Below are 9,866 nucleotides of genomic sequence, written 5' to 3'. Positions count from 1 at the left end.
GATTTTCTTAAGATTGTTCATGGTAGTTGCTACCGCGTAGAAAATCAAGGCTATAATAATCAATGACACGGAAAAATCGAAAAATCGAGAACTTTTTACTAACAAACTTTTTTACTAACGAACTTGAAAGTCCGGACGATGAAAGACGAGTGAGCGAAGATTTTCAAGAAAATTTATAAGAAGGAAGATAAAATAGAAAAGTGGTAGGGAGAAAATGTATGCGTAGATAAATAAAAATTATGAGGATTTAAACAATATAAATAATATAATTTTTAATGTGGAAGGGGAATTTTTTAAACAGTAAAGCGATAGGGAGAAAATGCATGCGTAGTATAATAAAAATTATGTGGGAGGGGAATTTTTTAAACAATATAAACGATATAATTATTAATGTGGAAGGGGAATTTTTTAAACAATATAAATGATATAATTTTAAATCTGACTTCAGAGAAAATATAAAATTCCTATTGTTATCGAGAAAAGATACTTGAAAATTCCTTATCTTGATTTCTATAAACTTTTTGTAACTAAGTAAATAACGTCCTAGATTAAATATTTTCTGTATCTAAGTAAATATTACCATATATATATATATATATATATATATATATATATATAAAACATGGATAAAAATACACGGCTATGAGAAAAAAGATAAAAAAAAGATAAAAGAGATAAAATAAAATCGAGAAAAGATACCTGAAAATTCCTCATCTTGATTTCTATAAACTTTTCGTAATTAAGTATTAAATATTTTCTGTATCTAAGTAAAGATTACCATATATATATATAAAACATGGGTAAGAATACACGTCTATGAGAAAAAAGATAAAAAAGATAAAATAAATCGAAAAAGTTACCTGAAAATCCCCCATTTTGATTTCCATAAACATGTATAAATACGGCTCTCGGAGTTAAGTTAGCTAGTTACATTTTTTGAATTTCGTCTCTCGCGTACTCACGTATTCGACGCAAGTGTACTATTAAATTTCAAATAATGAGTTTGAAAAAAGTAATTGAAATTTGTCTATCACTAGCGCAGAGTTTATGCGGAAAAAATTTTTCCAAGCATATATATGAATTAACATGCGCGAGTGAAGACAAATGCTTCAATATTTTTGGAAAATTCGCGGGGGAATGTCCCAACGCTGTGCTAGCGGTATTATTCCGACTAGGACATTTTAGTGTTTTTCGCGAATTAGTGATTATCGCGGGTGAGGTGATCGAGTCGCGATACTATTTTGGTACGACGCAGCAGGTCACATAGAATATCTCCTCCTACATTTTCATCGAGTTCTCCGGGGAGAAGATAATGGTAAGTTTTTATTTTTTTTTACACTTAATTATAAATAAAAATTAATTAAAACTACCCCAATTATTTATTTAAATCGCTAAAACTTTAGCTTTCGTACGCCCTGTCGCACGCGTTACAGGAAACCGGTTGCGCGTACTAGAGAATCGCCCCGTATCACTTAGAATACTTAGATTAAGGTTAAATAGAAGACGACGAGCGGATTTTACCAAACCAAAAAACCCCGCCCTGCCGATCAAATGACTAAAAAAGTACCAAACAACTGAGTGGGGGTGGGAATGAAGAGTGTGTTGTTTTCGTGTGTGTGTGGGAAAAAAGGGGAGAGAAAAGAGAGAGAGAGAGAGAGAGAGAGAGAGAGAGAGAGAGAGTTAGCCAACATAACCCCGCACGCTGCCGATATGGCGGAGCGCCACTATCGCCATCTGTTGTAAAACGTGCGAGATGGACAAAATTACCACTACATGCATCTTGCATGTGTTGTGTACGTGTGATATATGTGTGCGTATGTGTTGTATACGTGTGAATACGTGTAGCACGATACTACTATGTATGCGTGGTCGATGATGATAATGATGATGATAATGATGATAATGATGATAATGATGCCGGGGACGTTTCTTAATAGAAATTTTTCATATTTCGACTTTGCATTTATATATCTCTGCTTACAAATCACGTAGAGCAGAAATAAAGACACTTTTATTATATAATTCGAACTCAATCTATCGATTAAGTCTAGTATAAATTCGATTGCTTCAGCCATTATTGAGGATTCGAAATATTATAAAGACTCAAATGTCCGACTCGCGTTAAGATACACGGTGTCTCCGCTACGCCCTTAACTGGTCGCGAGACACTACCTTGTCTCTTGATCAATGCAAAGGATGTTCATATGTATCACCCAGTAAAAATTTTTAGAGTTCAAATATATCAATATCAAAATTTTTTAAAATATATTGGAATACAGAGAAATGAAAAAAATATATTTCGGCAATAAAAAATTTTTTTAAATTATTGAAAATTTTTTACTACACGCGCGCGTGCGCACACACACACAAAACACACACACCCCACATACACACTATTTAAATGCAAAAAATACAGAAAATAAATTTTTAATAAAATCAACATACCCGCATTTGGGTGTGTATGTTTGCGCAAGCATGCCAACGGATTTATTACTTGATAAATTTATTTACGGATTTTTTTTGCATTTATATATATATATATTAAAATATACTACCTAAATATTAGTATTAATATACAAATAATTGTTGATTATTATATTGCATTATTAATTACTGAAGTTAGAGCAACAGTGGCGCAGCGTTGTTTTTTACGTGGGGGAAACCTTCAAAAGGCACCCCGTTTTCTTGGGGTAGTGTGAGATTCTTACTCACTAAAACCCCCACTATGCATACGTTACATGCTGCAATATGGCGTTGATTCAATGGTATCCACGCCTCTTTATTGAAAGTGATCCGCCCTTCAGACGTCTCCAAATCTATCTGCAACAAGCAACTCTATAGATAATATCAATATAATTATAGTAAAAGAAATAATTCATTATAAAATCTGAAAGGAAAACAATGTCAATTATATAATATTAAAATATCAATTACTTATAATAACATCATAATTTTTTGCGCTTATTGGAAACACAACAATAGAAGCGCTACAACATATTGTTACATATTCTTATCCCGAAAATCGTTATATATAAATATTTAATACAAAATATTTGTAAAAAATATTTAATATAAATATAAAAAATAATATAAATAATAAGAAATGTTAATAAAAGAATAATATATGCAATTTTTTCCAATGCAATCAAACATCTATGAATTATATATTTGATTGTATTATTTTTGAGATCTTTTCTATTTTAAAGTTTTTAATGTAGTACAATTACTTTGGAATAAAGATATATAATAATATGTATACAATGTACAGTAAACAATAGCAAAGCAATGTACATATAAATATATATACATACATTTAAATATCTAATCTTTTCTATAATTTGAAGTTAATAAAATTTTAATATATGTAATTGCTATTGTTTCTGAACATATTTAATAAACAACACGAATTAATAATTCGAGTGGATCGCAATTTAAACTAAGTTAAATAAATATCTTTTATTTATCCATGTTTATTTATTTAATGTATATAAAATATAATAAATATAAATGTGTGTGTGTGTGTGTGTGTATACAAAAATGTTGATTATCTCACATTATGTGTTTCAAATTATTATGATTTATTAAATATTTGTAAATAAATCTATATAAATTTTTAATATAAATAATTAAATATTTATGTACAAATAAATATTTATAAATATTATTTTATTTGTACATAAATATTTAATTATTTATATAGATTTATTTACAAATATATAAATCATAATAATTTGAAACACATTATGTGAAATAATCTACATTTTTGTAAACACACACACACACCCACACACACATATGTAAAAGAACAAGAATAGCAATAATTCTTGCCTAACATTATCTTTCAATTATCGTTTCGTGTACGCAATATATGTATTTCGCATTATGCATCTGTAACAAATTATATCGAATGATTTATTATTTGCATATTAATTTGCATATTATCTACCCAGACAGCACCAAGTCTAAAATTGACGCATAAGATAGCATTAAGAAATCTTTAAGACAACTATCTTATGATATGATATCAAAAAGACATCTTAAAGATATCTTACGCGCCAATTTTGGACTTGGTGTTGTTTGGGTATATACAATAAATAAAATATGTACACAAATAAAATAATATTTGCATAAATATTATTTTATTTGTACATATTTTATTTACATAGATTATATGCAAATATTGAAATAAATCATTCGATAATTTATTACACATTTATTTATTATATAGATTTATATAGATTATATGCAAATATTTAAATAAATCATTCGATTATTTGTTACAGATGCATAATGTGAAATATATATTGCGTACACGAAACGATAATTGGAAGATAATGTTAGGCAAGAATTATTGCTATTCTTATTGTTCTTTTACATATAATATACATATACAGAGAAACAATGATAATACGAAAACCGGTTCTTGCTGATATCTCCCAATAATCGCATTCGTTCAACGCATTAGTGTTTGTGTCTACATGGATGTTACTACATATGCGATGTAAGAGAGACAAAGACAGAATGATAGTCTCTCCTTGTCAAGCTGTTAGCTGTCAGTATGTTACCACGGAAATTTCCCCTGCTCCTTATGAATCTAGTGAGAATCTTATCGTCCAGATATTTCATAAAATAAGTGACAAAACTTTGGTTTTTTTTTTTTTAATATATTCTTGATATAATAAAGTAGTCCGCCAAAGAGTCGGATTTTGCATTTTTGCTCTGAAAAATTTATAATAAATAAAATACGGACTCCTGGCTAACCCAACCTTACCCGTTACTAGCTGCGCATTCCTCCAAGTTATATTATAAATTTTATTTTCATCTTTTTTTCAATAAATAACTCTTGGCGGACTGCATTTGAGCTTACTGATTAAGAATATCATAAATTTAATAAGATTCATTCAGTAGTTTCGCTAATATCTGGAATATAAGAATCTCTAATTCCCGGCCGGCCGATAGGCGTCTCCACCATGTCGCCTGCCGACCCTAAGGGTCGACAGGCGACATGGTGGAGACGCCTATCGGCCGGCCGGGAATTAAGCAGGGAACACACGCTCTTGCATAAGCGCATAAGCATATGCATAAGAAATTTGATTGGTTGAATTTCTTATGCATATGTTTATAGACCAATCAAGATTCTCATGTTTACGCTTATGCGCCTATGCAAGAGTGTGTGCTCCCCGCTTTACGGATTCGTTCATCCCAAATATTAGCCAAAATACTTAATGAATCTTATTAAATTTACGATATTCTTAATCAGTAGGATTGTCCGCAGAGAGACAAAGATTGATTTTTTGGAAAAAAGATGAATATAAAATTCATAATATAACTTGAGGAGATGCACAGCTAGCAGCGGGTAAGGTTGGGTTAGCCACGAGATCGTATTTAATTTATTATAAATTTTTAAGAGCAATAATGCAAAATTCGACTCTTTGTCTACTTGCTTTATTATATAAAGAATATATTAAAAAATATTTCACGAAGCTACGTAACTTCTTTTTATGTAATATTTGGGATGAACAAATCTCACTAGATCTATACTCATGGGGAAATTTTCGTGGTAACATACTGACAACTTGACAAGGAAAGAGTATCATTCTATCTTTGTCTCTCTTGCATTTGATATGTGTAAAATTAGTATAAATACAAAAACCAATATATTACGCACACAAATGAGAAATATTTTACATTTGCTCATTATATATGAAAATATAAAAGTAATGCAAATTAAATTTCACATTTATTTATAATAGTATTGTGAGGTAGTAACACATGGAAATCTTATCAGATGAATGCTGTACATCGATTAGCGTAATATTATGATTACAAGTCGCAATAAATAATTTTGCTAATATATTATTTTAAATAAAAATTTTATAAAAACAAATAAAAATAAAATAAATAAATTTTATTCATTCTTTGTTTTTTTCTATTATTTTTTCTATTATTTGAATAAAAGGCGTATCGTATGTAATAGATAAATAATAATTTATATATATATGTATATATTAAAATTAATATATATACATATTATATATATATATATAATTTATATATATATATTGGGGAACGCTCCTTCAAAAGCGCCTTTAATCCCTCAGGGGAAGAATAAAGAATTGAATTGAATTGAATTGAATATATATATATATATATATATATATATAAATTTCAAAACGTAATTATATCTTTATATAAATTATCTATCTATTTAATCTATTACACACGATACATCTTTTATTCAAATAATAGAAAAAATAAATAATAGAAGAAGAAAACAAAGAATGAAGAAAATTTATTAATTTTATTTTGTTTGTTTTTATATTTTTTTAATTTTTCAAAATAATATATTAGCAAAATCATTTATTGACTTGTAATTATATTATGCTAATCGATGTACAGGGGGTCAATTGTGTAATTTTTTCTAAAATGGAAACGTGAAAAGTGAAAAATTTTCGCCAATCACGCATTGATTTTAAAAGAAAATCGATGTGTGATTGGAAAAAATTTCTCACTTTTCACATTTTCACTTTAGAAAAAGTTACACAATCGACGCCCATCATTCATCTTATATGATTTTCATGTATTAACTACCTCATAATACTATTATAAATTATTGTAAAATTTAATTTCCATTACTTTTATATTTTTATATATGATGAGCAAATGTAAAATATTTCTTATCCGTGTGCGTAATATACAGGGTGTCCAATAACTAACGGACAAACGATTACAAATGGATTCTTTGGTCAATTTGGGAACGATTTTTTCTCAGCGAAAATGTCGAAAAAGGTCATTATTTTTTTACAACTTTCCAATATTTGTCATTATGTATCTTTATAACTAAGTCTCAAATTAAAATTTTATTATAGTAAACTCTACCTGAAATTAACTGAAGAATGTAATTATGTTAAACTTTTAACTCCAAACCGTTTAGTTTTCAAAAAACCCATTTTTTTCAATCGCTTATAACTCGAAAATTATTGACTTCTCAACTTTTTTGCTAAGAAAAAATCGTCGCCAAATTGGCCAGAGAATCCGCCCTTAATCATTGGTCCGTTAGTTACCGGACACCCTGTATATTAAAATATAATTATTATATAAATAATTAAATAAAAATATATATAATAAATAATTTATTATATTCGTAAAAAAAAATTATGTAATAATTTTTTTCAGCATCGCAAGGTCGGAGCAATAACATACTAGTCTATAAAAAAATATTTTAAATTTTTTTTTTCAATTAATTTTTAAAACAAATTTTTAAAAATATTTTTATATATTCAAATACTTATTATATTATATAAAAATTATTGTGAATTATACTCATTGAAGTAATAATTATTGATTGAAGCTTGTTATGGCACAAACTGAACATCTTGTACATTGTCTGTATAATATTTTACTTATTTATAAAATGTATTTTATAAATAAATGAAATATTATATATATTAGGGTGGTCGTTATATAGGTTTTTTCATAATTTTAATGTTGGATGGTCGTAAATTAGCTTTAAATGTAGAAAAAAAAATCTCTAATTTTTTCAGATTTTTATTTTGAGTCCTGAGTCTCCCTGTTGGCATGTAATTTTATTAATAATTTTATTAATACCACAGTTCTGCAGCTGCTTCTGTCATCAATTTTTGTTGTAAATAGTTTGAAATTTTAGTGAAAAAAAGTTGAAATTATTTGAAAATACCGCAAAAATATAGTATAAAATAATATAAAATAGTTAAATAATATAAATATAATATAAAATACAATAGTTAAAGGATATGGAACAGCATTGCGTGACAGATGCACCGTCCCTGAGAGCGGCGCGCCTTAGTTACGATTATTAAACAACGCGTTGCTAAGATCTCGAGCGTGAGTGGAGGCTGCTAGGCAGTAACTCTCAGAAATCGGCCGAAAAGATTTGGACAGATTTGCATTATGGCATCAGGCTCAGATACGATTAAAAATAGGTAATAAAATATATATAGGTAATAAAATATAAAATACGTCGTTATATATTTGAAAAATGGATAAAAAATAATTAACTGAATTACAAACACCCACGACTCGTGCGGAATACCCCATATAATATTTATGACTATCTTTTATGAAAAATTAAATTATTTTGTTCACTACTTTTGCAGCTGACTCCATCTAGAACTGAAGTAAATTAAGTATTTTTTCAAATTATAAAAAATATAATATAAATAATATTTAAATAACATATAAATGAATAAATAAATGAACTGATATAAGAATATAACATAACACGTGTAAACAGGGAGCCTCAAGGCTAAAAATAAAAATCTGAAAAAATTAGAGAATTATTTTTTCTATATTTGGAGCTGATTTATGACCATCCAACATGATGTTCAATTTAACGACCACCCTAATATACATATATATATACACACAGATATGACAACCGTTATCTTGATTTTTTCCGATTATTGATGTTACATTGTATAACTCTCATTTCTTTCTCTCTGCTACATAAGTACTTATGACATGAAAGAACTTACGAGTAACGTATGATGGCTCAATGTAAGAATATTTAATCACGTAAAAAACTTGAGTTCAAATATATCAATATCAATTTTTTTATAATATATTAGAATATAGAAAATCATAGAAATATATTTTTTATATAGGCGATAAACTTAAAAATTTGATATTGAAAATATTTTAATTATTTTACAACTACACATACTATAAATATATATATATATAAATGCAAAATAATTCCATAAATAAATTTCAAGTAATAAATCAATTGCACACATACACACAGCTGGTATGTAGATTTTTATTAAATTTATTTTTAAATTTATTTTCTGAATTATTTTACACTTATATATAGTGTATGTAGTAAAAATATTTTCAATATATTAAAAAATTTTTAAATCGCCGAAATATATTTTTTTATCATTTTTCTATATTCCAATATATATATATATATATATATATATATACGCACATATGTGCATAAGCATATATAAAATTTACAAAAAGTAGGTACTTATTAGCCTTGCTACGCTACTGCCTTCTGCTACGGAAGGCCAGAAAGCATTTTCAGGCGGCATCTCGCGTATACCGGCACGGTAGAGGAACAAGAAGAACACGTGATTATCGGTCCTTGTTTCTCTACGGTGCGTCCGCGTGAGCAATGCAATAGTGTATGTACGTGTACAGACATGCACCACTACATAAAACCCGAGAATTGGTTTCTCGGCGTTGGCAACACTGAAATCGGAGTTTCGCGTTGTCACCGCGCGAGGTCTCCAACATCAATTCGGAGTTTGGCCGGCCGACCTGTCGACCCTTAAGTTATAGTTACCGAAAAAAAGTAACTGTAACTGTAACTTTGTTACAAGTAACTCGTTACTTCCCAACCCAGGGGGTCAATTGTGTAATTTTTTCTAAAGTGAAAATGTGAAAAGTGAAAAATTTCTTCCAATCACACATCAATTTTCTTTTAAAATCAATGCGTGATTGGAAGAAATTTTTCACTTTTCACATTTTTACTTTAGAAAAAGTTACACAATCGACGCCCTGATTAAAACATTACTGATCTCGAAAACTATTTAATAAGTGCTTAACTAGAACTTGGTTTGATTGAAAGTTCATCCATGTCATCGATTTTATAGTTGTCTTCAGATCGATCGAATGACGCTATTTTCAATAGCTTTGATAGATTTTTAATACTTTCTCCAGGTCTCTAGGAAAAAGACCATCATTTTTACATCTTATATGGTTCATAGATACTCATGGAATTCGAATTTTAGGTTCCATCGATAGTCGGGAATCGACCTTTTTTAACATCCTCCTTTAAACTTTTATAATTTGAAAAGTACTTCATCAAAGAACACTTTATT

Source organism: Nylanderia fulva, unplaced genomic scaffold (assembly GCF_048542155.1).
Source record: "Nylanderia fulva isolate GAGA-0341 unplaced genomic scaffold, ASM4854215v1 Scaffold125, whole genome shotgun sequence".
Classification (NCBI taxonomy): Eukaryota; Metazoa; Arthropoda; class Insecta; order Hymenoptera; family Formicidae; genus Nylanderia; species Nylanderia fulva.
Note: the sequence above shows the minus strand (reverse complement) of the source record.